Genomic DNA, 14,227 nt, shown 5'->3' with positions numbered 1-14,227 from the left:
TGCCGGGAGCCGGCCCCTCCCCCCGGGGTCTATCTTCCCGTCGCTTTGGATTCACTTCTCCGCCGGTCCTACCTTCAGAAAGTGGTTGTTTTTCTGTTTCCAGAATTGCTGTTCTTCTTCTCTTCGATCTGCCGATGGATTTTCAGGTGTTTGCAATCTTTAGATAAGCTATCTAGCTGATCTCCGGCTAGCTGAAGCAGTCTCAGCTTGCTACTTCTCCGCCATCTTGACTCCTCCCCTATTGGCTAATTTATTTTTCTGTGAATAGTCTGTTCCTATCTTTTGGGAAAAAGAAACACCCCAAAACAGAAAAGTTGACCGTATAATGAGGGCCCATTTATCCTTTACTAGATTCAGTGGTAAACATCTTGCCACACTTGCTCTCCCTTGTCCCAACCTCTCATTTCTCTCCTTCTGTATATACGCATACACAAAAATACACATATTTTCTGAATCATTTGGATATAATATTTTTTTTACAAGTGACAAATGTATTTCTTTCTATTGTTATTAAAGTTTTCTCCAATGTAGTTCAGTAAATGAAGCATTTAAAAAATTTTTTTTTTATTTATTTGACAGACAGAGATCACAAGTAGGCAGAGAGGCAGGCAGAGAGAGAGGGGGAAGCAGGCTCCCCGCAGAGCAGAGAGCCCCATGCGGGGCTCAATCCCAAGACCCTGGGATCATGACCTGAGCTGAAGGCAGAGGCTTTAACCCACTGAGCCACCCAGGTGCCCCACTAAATGAAGCATTTAATTTTATTTTATTCCAGTGTTAGTTATAGTTTGAGCCCTACACACTCCCTTCCCTTTCACATCAAAGGGAGCTCCTTTGTATGTAGCCACACACTCATCATTAGTAAAGAGATCAGGCTGGATCTGCTCCCAAATCTTCTTCTTAGGATTCAGCTCCTTGTCAGGCTCTCCAGAAAAAGAATCAAAACCAGTTCTGTCTCCAGGAGCAGACCCATTAGGAGGTGCCAAGATTTCAACTTTCTCAGGTGAACTAGCACACATCACCATTGCTTGAGATATTACCCCCCTCATCTTTGCAGGTTTCAGGTTACAAAGTGAAATCACCATCCAATTTTTATTTTTTTATTTTTAAGATTTTATTTAGCCGAAGGCAGAGGCTCAACCCACTGAGCCACCCAGGCGCCCCACCATCCGATTTTTAAAAAAATATTTTATTTATTTATTTGACAGACAGAGATCACAAGTAGGCAGAGAGGCAGGCAGAGGGAGAGAGGGGGGGGAAGCAGGCTCCCTGCCAAGCAGAGAGCCTGATGTGGGGCTCAATCCCAGGACTCTGGGATCTTGACCTGAGCCGAAGGCAGAGGCTTTAACCCACCCAGGCGTCCCTCACCATCCAATTTTGCATATGTTCAAGAGGAACATGATTCACCAGGCCACTGACAACTGTTCTTGGGACTGTTTCTCCAACATCCACTTCTTCCACATATAAAGAATCTGCATCAGGGGGTTTTCTGGCAGTCATGATAAAACCAACTCGAAGATGCAGACGAGAAACATCTACTGGTTTAGAGTCAATGCTTCCTGCTACTGACTGCTGTTTTTTCTCCTTTTTCTCTCCTTTCACTTTAGTTGTATCTTTTTTTTTTTTTTTTAAGATTTTATTTATTTATTTGACAGACAGAAATCACAAGTAGATGGAGAGGCAGGCAGAGAGAGAGAGAGGGAAGCAGGCTCCCTGCTGAGCAGAGAGCCCGATGGATGCGGGCCTCGATCCCAGGACCCTGAGATCATGACCTGAGCCGAAGGCAGCGGCTTAACCCACTGAGCCACACAGGCGCCCCACTTCAGTTTTATCTTTCATCTTCTTTTCTTCTGCTCCTCTTCCTATCTGTTCTTTGGCACCAGCAGTTATAGTTGTTATTGATCTAGACTGTATCACATTTTCAGAAACTGTGGAATTAGCTTGCAGCAGATATCAGATGGAAATGGTATTTGTTTCACTCCATTTTGAATTTCTGCCTGAATTAGCTCCTGTTTCAGTTCTTCAATTTCTTTCTTTAATTGAGCATTTTCAACTCGAAGTTTCTTCTCTTCTCTCAAAGTTTCCTTCTTAATATCTAATTAAGAAGAGCAACTTGCTGCTTTAAATATTCAATAATTTCATCTACTTCTGCACCCTTCTGTTCCGGTCTCTTCAGAATAGCACCATTAGTTGCCATTTTTGCCAAGAAATGGCAGAAAATCATGAATCAGTGGACAGAGCAACCTGGTGAGCCTCACCCAGGCAACCTCAGTATGGAGCCGTCCATTTGGATGTAATCTTCAGACTTCATGACACATTAGCATGTATCTCCTTAGAGCTAGGACAGTCTACATAACCAAACCACCATGATCAGAATCAAGAAATTTAAAACTGACACAATAATATTATCTAATATATGGTGCATATTAAGAATTCCCTAGTTATCCCCCAAATATTTTTATAGCTCTTTTTCCCCTCATTGTATAATCCAGTCAGGAATCACACATTTAACTTAGTTGTCCTGATTTTTTAATATACTTTAATAATCATAAAAAAATCCTTGCCTTTTTGGTCATTTATTACAGTGGTATATATATTTTTTCCAATCAGAAGATCATTCGGTTCAGTCATTGAATTTTTGGGAGTTTATTATAAGTAATCAAAAAGCAGATAAAGATTTGTGTATAAAGATGTTGATTACAGAATATTTAAATAACAAAGTTAAAAAATGACTATAGTTAATAGAAAATGATAATCATAAGATTGAGTATTATGCATTAGTTAAAATTATGCTTTGAATAATAGACAGTTTTATGAAACTTTAAAGGGGCCCCTGGGTGGGTCAGTTGGTTAAGGATCCAACTCTTGATTTTAGCTCAGGTCATGATATCACAGTAGTGAGATTGAACCTGCTTGGGAATCTCTCCCTCTCCCTCTGCCCCTCCCCACTCATATACTCGTCTTTTTCTCTCTCAAAATAAAATAAAATCTTAAAAAAAGATCTTTAAGTTAAAAAGTATATAAAACAAGGGTGTCTGCTGGCTTAGAGGTATGTGTGACTTTGATCTTGGGGTTATAAGTTCAAGCCCCAAGTTGGGTGTAGAGATTATTTTAAAAATATCTTTTAGAAACTATATAAAACTTCCTGTATATATAGTGTATATATGCCAGTTTCAACAACGGAGACAAAGAGGGAAGGAATGAAGGCTATTGGCTTCTTGGATTCTACAGGATCAGATCGTAGCATCATTTTGGTGTGAACATGTGCTTTTCTTGAAGAAAGGGAAGAATGACCTGGAAGGTGATTCAGAGAATATCAGTGCTGCTACTCCCAGCACAGGCCCAGTGGGCAATGCTCTTCTGTTTTAGAGGGAGGCCCCTGAGGAAAGCCATGTGGCAGGGCCATACTGAAGAGCTGTGGGGGTAATGCTGCTAACCAAGTGGGTCTGGAAGGTGGGACATCAACCAAAGAGAATTATTCTACAGCTTTAACATTGAATATAATTTGCCTTGCTAGGTTTTGGACTTGCTTGGTATCTGTCAGCTCTTCCTTCTTTCCTTTTTCTTTCTTGTAGAATGGGAATCTCTCACTTATTCCTGTCCCTTCCACCATTGTAACTTGTTTGGCTTCACAGGTTCGCAGCTGGAGAGGAATTTTGCCTCAGGAGGAATCACCTGGAGTCTCACTAATATCTAATTAGTTGCTATTTAAGTGAGACTTTGGATTTTAGACTTTAGGGTTGATCTGGATTTGAGACTTGTGGGGCTGATGAGATGGAAAACATGTATTTTGCATGTGATAAAGACATGAATTTTGAGGGGGCCAGAGGTGGAATGCTGTGGGCTGAATTGTGTTCCCCTAACATTCATATATTGAAGTCCTAACCCCTAATGTGATTGTATTTGGAAAGAGAACCTGTGAGGAGGTGTTAAAGTTAAATGAAGTCATGGGGGGACCCTAATCTGAAAGGATGGGTTCCCTTTTAAAAAGAGGAAGAGACACCAGAGCTCTCTCTACCATGTGAGGACATAGCAGGACAGTTGCCATTTGCAAGGTAGGAGAGCTCTCAGTAGAAACTGAACCCTACCAGAACCTTGATCTTTGACTTTTAAGCCTCTGGAAACTGAGAAATTTCTGCTGTTTAAGCACCCAATCTGTGGCATTTTGTTATGGTAGCTCATGCAGATTAATACATGTATATAATGTATTTATATAATTTAGGAGAAAAATACCTGGAAATAGAAGTACCAAAATATTAATCAAATTTGTCTCTGGTATGAGGGATTGACTTTTGTTGTTGTTGTTCTTCCAATTTTATTTATTTATTTTTTAAAAGATTTTATTTATTTATTTGACAGACAGAGATCACAGGTAGGCAGAGAGGCAGGCAGAGAGAGAGGAGGAAGCAGGCTCCCTGCGGAGCAGAGAGCCCGATGTGGGGCTCCATCCCAGGACCCTGGGTTCACGACCTGAGCCAAAGGCAGAGGTTTTAACCCACTGAGCCACCCAGGCGCCCCCTGTTCTTCCAATTTTAACCTAAAAGAAATCAGTAAGTAGTTCCAAATGAAAGTCCAGCAGGTTATTTTGAAGGACTCAAACCTCAGAACATTTATGTGGTACTACCTATTGTTTTCCTTCTTAATTCAGATAATTAACATAAAGTGTTATATTAGTTTCAGGTATACAGTATAGTGATTCAGCAATTCTGTACATTGCTCATTTACTCATTGCTCATCATGATAAGTATACTCTTAATCCCTTACTGCTATTTCACCTATTCCCCCACTCACCTCCCTTCTGGTAACCACCAGTTTGTTCTCTGTATTTAAGAGTCTGTTTTTTTGTCTCATTTTTTCTTTGTTCATTTTGTTTCTTAAATTCCTCATACAAGTGAAAATAATATGGTATTTGTCTTTGACTGAGTCATTTCACTTACAATTATATCCTCTAGATCCATCCATGTTATTGCAAATGGCAAAATTTCATTCTTTTTTATGGCTGAGTAGTATCCCATTATGTATACCACATCTTCTTTATCTGTTCATCTGTGGCATTATGACTATTTAACCCCCTTTTTGCATCTTACATTTTCTAAGTACTTAATGATGTACTACTTAAAAAAAAAAATAATCTCTACACCCAGTGTGGGGCTTGAACTCATGATCCTGAGAGCAAAGTTCACAGGCTCTACTGAGTGAGCCAGGCGGGCACTCCCAACAATGTAGTACTTTTAATAGCTAAAACTTTCTAAGAAGAGTAATGAAATAATTAGTCCTTGTTCTAAATTTGGGTTTGCTGTTATCTCTCTGAGTGACTCTGGAAGTCTTGTTACTGTCTGCTTCAGTTTCTTCATGTATAAAAGGGGAGAGTTAGTCTAAATGGTCTCTAGGTCTCTTTTCTTTCTTTCTTTCTTTTTTTTGGGGGGGGGTGGGGTGTTGGGGGAAGCAGGGGTGATAATGTTTTTAATTCCTGTATGTGAGATAAACCGGAGTGCTTGGGCCAAGCTGGTATTGGTCTCCAGCGTCTGGTCAGGGGGTACAGCTGGCCCCTTAAGCAGACCTCAGTAGCCATCATTGGCCCAGGTGACCTCGTACTCAGGGTACATGGCTTTGATCTTCTTGGTGGAGATGGAGTGTTGGGCATGACCGTAATCCACTGAATAGACATACATGTAGATCTTCTTGTCCTGGGTCTGGTGGGAGATGGGCCTGCTTCCTAGGCACTATAGCTCTTCTTCTGTGTCTTGCCCAGTACTTTGTCACAGATGTCAGTTGAAGACGCCAAGAGAATTGATGTTCACATCTGTGATCTCAGCAAGGTCTATTGCCACCATGTTCCCCATGGCCCACGTGTCCCTGAAAAACTGTGTCTCTAGGTTTCTTTTAGCTGTCATATCACATGATCCTGTAACTTCCTAGTCCTGAGATACCTTCACAGGTCCCTCCACTGCCTTTTCTTTTAGGTTCAGTCTTCTGTAGTTACTTGTGAGATGCCTTCAAAATGTTTTCACAAATGACTACTCCTCTAAAGAAGCCCTTACTCTTAGCTTTGCTGTGAAGGTTTCTCTGACCCCAATTATTTGGATATACTCTTTTTTTTTTTTTTAAGGGAGTGAGAGAGAGAGAGAGAGAGAGAGAGTGTGCAGGGGGTGGGAAGGGGCAGAGGGAGAGGAAGAGAGAGTATCTTAAGCAGGCTCCACACCTAATACAGAGCCTGATGTGGGGCTTGATATCACAGCCCTGAGATCATGACCTGAGCTGAAATCAAGAGTTTGATGTTTAACTGACTGAGCAACCCAGGCACCCCTCATGTATTCTTTCTTTAACTCAGTTTTTTATAATATAGCTCTGTTACTGTCTTTGCTCAAATTTCCCCAAATTTGGCTTTTGAGACTCCCTTTAAACCAGATCCTGTGTCCTTTTGACATGGCCCCATCATTCTTTAATAAATCCTTCCTTTCTCGGTGGTAGATGTTCCATGCATCTTGTCCTTTCACTGCCTCAGTCTTAGAATAAGTTACTTCTCCAGCAAGCCCTGGTTTGTTTTAGTGGGGAATAGCATTTAGAAATCAAGATCTTGGAACTGGTCACGCTCATTGCTACTGGAGTAGTATTGCTTTTTGGTTCTTTGAATGGACAGAACTAGGAAAACAAACATACATACCTAACTCATATGTTCATACTGTTATTACCAATTAACACTTTCATGTCAGGGTTTTTCCTCACCTTCTGCCATTTCATATTTGTATGTTCCTTTTTCTCTCAGTGAGAACTCTTGTTCCCAAGAATATCAAATTATGTACTCATTTGCTTTATCCTATCATGTGCATAGGCAAATTTCAGGATTAATATACCAACGCTATTAGTAACAACAGGCCTACTAATTAAAATTCAGTGTTCTTATATAAGGTTTTTTGTTTTTTTTTTCAGTTGTATTTTACCTTAGGGTATAATTCACATAGGATTACAAAACTATCACACCTAAAAATTTAACAGAATTCCATAGAGGCTTCTGATGTCTACTCTTTATACAAAAATTCTCTAATTTTCCTAAAAATATTTTTGCCCTTTTTGTCCTAATTTAGGCAGGCAAGAATTCTACCACTGAGCCACCAATGCCCCGCCTCCTTTTTGTCCTAATTTAGGATCCAACTAAGGTTCATTCATTGCCATTTGTATGTGGTGTGAGTTAAGGGTCTAAGATAATCTTTTTGCATGTGGATATCCAATTGTACCAGCATCATTTGTTAAGAAGGCTGTTATTTTTTCCCCCACTGAATTGCCTTTATATCTTTTTTTGAAGTCATTCTCAGTACCAGCACAATAGCCCATTACTTTTGTTCTAGAACTTTTTAGCAGATTTGATTTTATAGGGTCACATAAAAGTGAGTGAATACACTTTTTAAAAAAAAAAATTTATTTATTTATTTGACAGAACAAGTGAGCCTGCACAAATGGGGACTGGCAGAGGGAGAGGGAGACGGAGAAGCAGGCTCCCCACTGAGCAGGGAGCCTGGTGCGATGCGGGGCTCAATCCCAGGACCCTGGGATCATGACCTGAGCAGAAGGCAGACGCTTAACCAGCTGAGCCACACCGGTGCCCAAATATACTTTTGTTTTTAGGCTGTGTTCCTCAGATACGTCTTCAACTGAGGGTTGGTGGCAGATACCAACAGATGCATACTTTTTGCATGTTTGAACCTCATATTTACTTTTGCAGGTCTTATCTGCATGCCAGCTTTTTCATATTTATATAATTCTTGCTCAATTTATTGAGCTATTCTGAGGCTCTGCAATTTGGTCTGCAGATTAGATAGAAATCTCATTTGCAACAAATGGTATAATGTGAATTTACCTTAGTTACAACGTTAAACATACAGGAAGGTGGTGTAGAGAGATAAACTGGTTTATTCCTTTTCCAAAGGTATTTATATTTTCTAAGGTATTCAAACTTCATTCTTTAGTGAGGATATTTCTACCTATGTCTTGTCAAAGAATGAAACAGCACACATGTTGCCACACCAAATGACCTTAGGACTACTAATTTTTACAACTTTCTGCTATTTTCAATTTTTTTAAAGGCTCCACGCCCAGCATGGAGCCCCCCTGCACAGGGTCTGAACCCATGACCCTGAGATCAAGACCTGAGCTGAAATCAAGAGTTGGACGCCTAGCTGACTTAGCCACCCTGGCACCCCCTGCTGTTTTCAGTTTTTATACATATCTGCTTGTTATAGCACACCTGCTGTATTATTAATGATGGTATTACTGGTTGCAATTGAGAAGTGAAACAAAAGTGATTTAGTATCTGGCAAGGATTTGATTGGATGACTACTCACACATTCTGTCGGGGTGTCTAAGTTAGCACAACCTTTCTAACTCAATAATTTTACTTCTAGGTGATATTCATGGAAAATAAGTTGAGATGCAAAGGAACATTTATGTATAAACTTTAATTATAGTGGATAAAAATTGCAAAAATTTTGAAAGAATGGGTAATTGTGTCATTTCCATGTGATGGAGTACTATGCTTTTAAATAGTTTAAGATATGGGCGCCTGAGTGGCTCAGTGGGTTAAAGCCTCTGCCTTCGGCTCAGGTCATGATTCCAGGGTCCTGGGATCAAGCCCCGTATTGGGCTCTCTGTTCAGCGGGGAGCCTGCTTCCTCCTATCTCTCTGCCTGCCTCTCTGCCTACTTCTGATCTCTGTCTGTCAAATGAATAAATAAATCTTTAAAAATAAATAAATTAATAGTTTAAGACACAGGAGATATCTATATGAAGAAGCTTTAAAAAGTAGGATCCTAAGGTGATAGGTAGTATGATCTCAGTTATCTAAAGAATAAATTATATTTACAAAAAAGAATAAATTATATACAGCTAAGCATAGGAAGAAAAACTCTAAGGAAATACAGTTTAGTTGTATTTTTTTAAGGTTTTATTTATTTATTAGCATTTTGTTTCTTTATTTTATTTATTTATTTGACAGAGGGAGATACAGTGAGAGAGGGAACACAAGCAGGGGAAGTGGGAGAGGGAGTAGCAGGTTCCCTGCTAAGCAAGGAGCCCAATGTGGGGCTCGATCTCAGGACCCTGGAATGACGAGCCAAAGGCAGATGCTCAATGACTGAGCCACCCAGGTGCCCATATTTATTTATTTGACAGAGAGAAAGAACAAGCAGAGGGAGAGGCAGGCTCCTTGCTGAGTAGGGAGCCCTATCCGGGGCTTGAACCCAGGAGCCTGGGATCATGACCCGAGCTGAAGGCAGATGCTTAACCAACTGGGCCACCCAGGTGCCCCTAAAATACAGTTTTAATGTGGCTCTCAGGGCTAGGATTGTAGGGAAGTTTCACTTTTGTTCTTTATACTCTTTTGAACTTTGCAGTTTTTCTCTAAATGCATTTTGTATGTGATAATTTAAAAAAAGCAATAAATATCAGAAAATGGTCCTAGGCCTGACATTGTAGAGGCAAGTCATGTAGATTTCCTTTTTCAGTTTGGATTTGAGACTTAATTGAACAATAGTTGGTTGTTGAGGTTGACATGGTTTAGTTTGATAATACTAGTGATTCCTTGATTGAGAGTTCTAAATAGTTCTTTTTTTTTTTTTTTAAGATTTTATTCATTTATTTGACAGAGAATGAGATCACAAGTAGGCAGAGAGGCAGGCAGAGAGCGAGAGAGGAGGAAGCAGGCTCCCTGCCGAGCAGAGAGCTCCATGCAGGACTGGATCCCAGGACCCTGAGATCATGACCTGAGCCAAAGGCAGAGGCTTAACCCACTGAGCCACCCAGGCGCCCCGAGAGTTCTAAATAGTTCTTGAAGTTTTAGTGTTGCTTTTATTGGTGGTCATTCCTAAGGTCTCTCCTAATCAATTACTATGTCTGAAATAAAAAGGTTTTGGGGTTTATGCTATTTCTATTTGTAATATGACCTTGAAGGTAGCTTGAACTTTTGAGATAGAGCCCACCATTGGTGTTTCAGAGATTTCTCTGATTATCTGTGAAGGGTGTGTTTCACTGGTTTTGTTATAATATTTCTTATAAATAGTGACATATCAGATCATAAACCAGAATTTCTTGAGTATGAATCAGTCTTTTAAATTAGTAAAACAGGGCATAGCTCAACATATTGTTTAACATTTTTCTTAAAAGTATGAATCAGTTCAGAAGAGTGGATGTGAGTCACATCCATGAATAATAGTGACCAAACATTGAGAAGTAGAATCAGTATCAACTTAGCTACTCAGTTGTGATAGCTTGGCCACCACTAATTTCAAAAGGGTCTTTTTTGCCATCATACTGAAGAGAGACATATTCTTATAAGATGACTTACCCTACCTTTTCAACTTTTTGTTATATTTCCTGGCAATCTATAATACTGATATTATTGATTCCTTGATAGGAAGCTGGAGCTAGTGGGAAGTACTTCCCACTACGATTAAGCCATCAGGCCTGACATGCAGTATCCCTAGTCTGTACTACATTCGAATAGTCCTCTAAGATTCTCCCATTATTCTTGGTTTCCATCTTGTCCACTGCCATGCTATGACTTACTTCTAATATACCTTTTTGGGGAGGCAGAGAAATGGGTCATTCGTTATATATAACCAGTTATTCCCCATCTAGAAGATTAGATTCCAGTGTACTATACAGATGATGGTATAATTCCTTGATCAAAATCAAGCCGACACAAAACTCTGGGCTGATACTGCCAGTTCTGCTCTTAATCTTAGTTCTCCCTCTACCATAAAAAAGACTAACTTTAAGCTTCTGGGTGTTCTGGTTTTCTCCCAGTGGGGACCAGGACTTGTTTTCCCAGTCAGGTGATGGTGGATTCTAATAGGCAGGTAATTTTATTTATGTCTGATTCAGAATTTCCTTCTTTCATTCTGGGCCCAGCCCTTGCCGGAAGGAATAGACCCTGTTAGCAAGTACTTACTGTGTCAGGGTATAATCATATGGAGTAGACCATAAAACTGTCACTCCAGCATTTTATACCAGAGGACACCAACTTGCACTTAATGACTGTCAGACCTAACCCCCTTGCATAGCTGCAGATAAAAAGGAAGCTTATCTGGCATCAGGTCCTGTGGCCTCTTCTCCAGTAATTTTCTTTTCTGTATCACTATTTCCAAATGACAGTAGCTTCCATGCTGATCGCCTCTACCTCTCAGGAGATCTAAATCTTAGAGAAGTCTGTGGCTTCACAGTCTCCATTAGGAGTAGCATCCTTTTAGGAGCATATACTGGGTGAATCTATGTTTCCCACAGTGTATTGAAGAGATCAAGAATCCCTCACCGTAACTTTTGAATGGACAGAACTCAGCTTGTCCTATGTTTTGCAATGCCATGTTGCTATTGCATGGCAGGCTCCTTCCATATATTAGCACGGTATACTAAGACTTCAGATAGCTTTCTTAAACAATGCCCTGCACTGAAATTGAGTGATAGGTGTCCAAGATAGTCCTGGGACACCTAGAAAATTATTGAATTCCTGTCCCAGGTTCCTCTGAGACACTGTTACTTTTGATTTAATCACAAATACATTCACTCCCCCAAGCCATAATACTTATGCTGTTCACTTAAATTCAAAGCCTGATTAGTGGGCTGTTTAGTCCCTCTGCCAGCTGGCTTTTAGTTCCATCCATTGTGGTGCTACCTCATAAACTCTAGCTCGATAACTGTCCCAGTTGTTTTTGTCATAATGTCGCTTTCAATACATATCATGAATTTTTTTTTAAAGATTTTTATTTATTTATTTGACAGAGAGAGATCACAAGTAGACAGAGAGGCAGGCAGAGAGAGAGAGGAAGGGGAAGCAGGCTCCCCGCCGAGCAGAGAGCCCGATGTGGGACTCGATCCCAGGACCCTGAGATCATGACCTGAGCAGAAGGCAGCACTTAACCCACTGAGCCACCCAGGCACCCCCATATCATGAATTTTAAAGATTCTGTTCAATGTCCTCAATGTTAAAATTTGGTCTCATTTCAAGTCACTTGTATTAAAAGTTGGGCAATGTATTGCTTTTCTTGTTATAATCTTGATGGCCACTTTGCATGGTAGCATGAAGAAAGCAGCCCAGAGTCTTTTTATCAGGGAAGGTATCACCGGTTACCTTCTTTTGTGCCACTTGTTTCTAGGAAGTGTGTGAACTGGGGTTAAAACCTTGGTCTATTTGACTCTTAAGGTCCATGTTCTTTTCCCTATATGACCTATTGATGTCAAAAATCTAATGTAATATAATTCAGAAAAATATGCTCTTCTTATTTGCCTTGTGCCTTTTATGTTATTTTAAAATTACATCATTTATTAAATAGGAAATATGCATATGCCACACAAACTTTAAAATATTAAAGAGAATACAGTAAAAGGTCTCCCTTCCATTCCTATACCTAGGGATTTGGGTCTTCTCCCCAGAAGTAGTTATCATTAACAGTTTCTTATGAATCATTTGAGAGATTTTAGACATGTCAAAATGTATGTGTGCATACATCAGAGAAACCTTTTGCTTATTTTTTTCTATCCTTTGACTTGCTCTTAGAGTACCATGTGTTACAAAAAAATATTCAGAACTAACTTTGAGTTGAATACCCCTTTTGGGTTCTTACTATGTTTTAAAAATTTCTTGAAGTCATAAGGAATAGATTGTTTATTTTTTGGGTTGCTTCCCATGGCAAAGATCTGTTTCCCTGAAATCCCGGCCTTGACTATAGTAGGAATTTTCCTCTGTCCTCATTCGCCCTGATAGAATGAGTTTCACACGTTTGTTACTGGGTTAAGAAATTCTGGTAGTTCATGTCCAGATAATGTATTGGAATTCAAAATTTGTGTGGAAACTTTGTGATTACTTTGCAACGTGTTATAAAGCATTGTCGCCCCTGCCCCAACATATTAAATCAATTCCCTTTTTAGTCTAAACTTAAAAACCCAAAATACATAATGTCTTCTCTGTAAAAATTTTTAAGTGATTGAGAAATGTGTATTATAAACAGTTACAGTTCTCTATAATACTCCCTCCCCAGCCGACTCCAAGATAACTAGTTTTCTCAGTTTGGAGAATACTCTTCCAACATCTTAATTTTTCTTAAAAAAAAAAAACTTAAATTTTATTTACTTATTTTAAAGGTTCTATTTATTTATTTGACAGAGAAAGAGACAGTAAGAGAGGGAAGCAGGAGGAGTGGGAGAAAGAGAAGAAGGCTTCCTGCTGAGCAGGGAGCCTGATGTGGGGCTCCATCTTAGGACCTTGGGATTATGACCTGAGCTGAAGGCAGATGCTTAACTACTGAGCCACACAGGTACCCCATTAAAAAAACAAGTTAAATTTTAATTATACACGGGCCATCTGGATGGCTCAGTACACAGAGTGTACTGGGAGTCTAAGCATCTGCTTTCAGCTCAGGTCATGACTCTGGAGTCGAGCATCAAGCCCTCTGTTGGGCTCCCTGCAGTGGAGAGTCTGCTTTTCCCGTTCCCTCTGCTTCTCCTCCCTGCTTGTGCTCTCTCCCTCTTGCTCAGTCTCTCTCACATATATAAATAAAATCTTAAAGAAAAAGTTAAAAAATTTTAATTATGCAGTATCTGAATATGTGAGAGAGTACTTGTAACACATTTAAGTTTTGGAGAGGAATAAAGGAACTAATACCAATGAGCCCACCACCTATCATTATTTTCTAGTAGAGTTTAGTGTGATGTACTCTACATGTTTTCTTAGACTTTCCTTTCCTGGTTGGTAGGATTTTTTCTCCACTAGACTGGTGAATTGCAGGAGCAAGGATTTAGTCTTCTGTTTGTTTTGGAATTTGCACAACTATATCTCACTTTGTGATATGTTAGGTACCAGGGAGTGAAGCCTGATTTTTCACCTCTGAGAGACCTCAGCCCATGTGGATTTTGGGGGAAAAGTTTTCTGGAGAAAAAAGAAAAAAGAAAAATGATTATTGAAAAAGTATAATTTGCATTATTTATTGGAAGGAAGTATTCTTTTCCTTTGGGTTGAAAATTTAGTTTCTTCAGAATGTGTGGATTTCTGAGGATGCTTCTATAATAGGACTGACATTAAGACTCATAATCAGGTAACTGATAGGTGATATTGGCAGTAACTAAAGCTTTGTGAGCTGTGTCGTAATTTATAAGCATTAAATTGTTCATGTTTATTTTTCGTAGAAATAAAGACTTTTTAGCAGATGCTAGACGGAAAGAATTATCATACTTTTCTTAACTTCTCT

The 14,227-nt window shown here is 39.6% G+C and overlaps 1 protein-coding gene and 1 pseudogene across 6 annotated transcripts in view; one reads left to right on the top strand and one right to left on the bottom strand.

The window, feature by feature from the left end:
* Positions 1 to 14,227, top strand: part of UNC13B (unc-13 homolog B) — a 250,768-nt gene that overhangs the window by 111,911 nt on the left and 124,630 nt on the right. The gene's annotated exons all lie outside the window — the stretch shown is intronic.
* On the bottom strand, positions 680 to 2,218 carry LOC132025094 (aminoacyl tRNA synthase complex-interacting multifunctional protein 1-like; annotated as a pseudogene).

Source organism: Mustela nigripes, chromosome 9 (assembly GCF_022355385.1).
Source record: "Mustela nigripes isolate SB6536 chromosome 9, MUSNIG.SB6536, whole genome shotgun sequence".
NCBI lineage: Eukaryota > Metazoa > Chordata > Mammalia > Carnivora > Mustelidae > Mustela > Mustela nigripes.
Note: the sequence above shows the minus strand (reverse complement) of the source record. Positions and strands in the feature narration are given on the sequence as shown.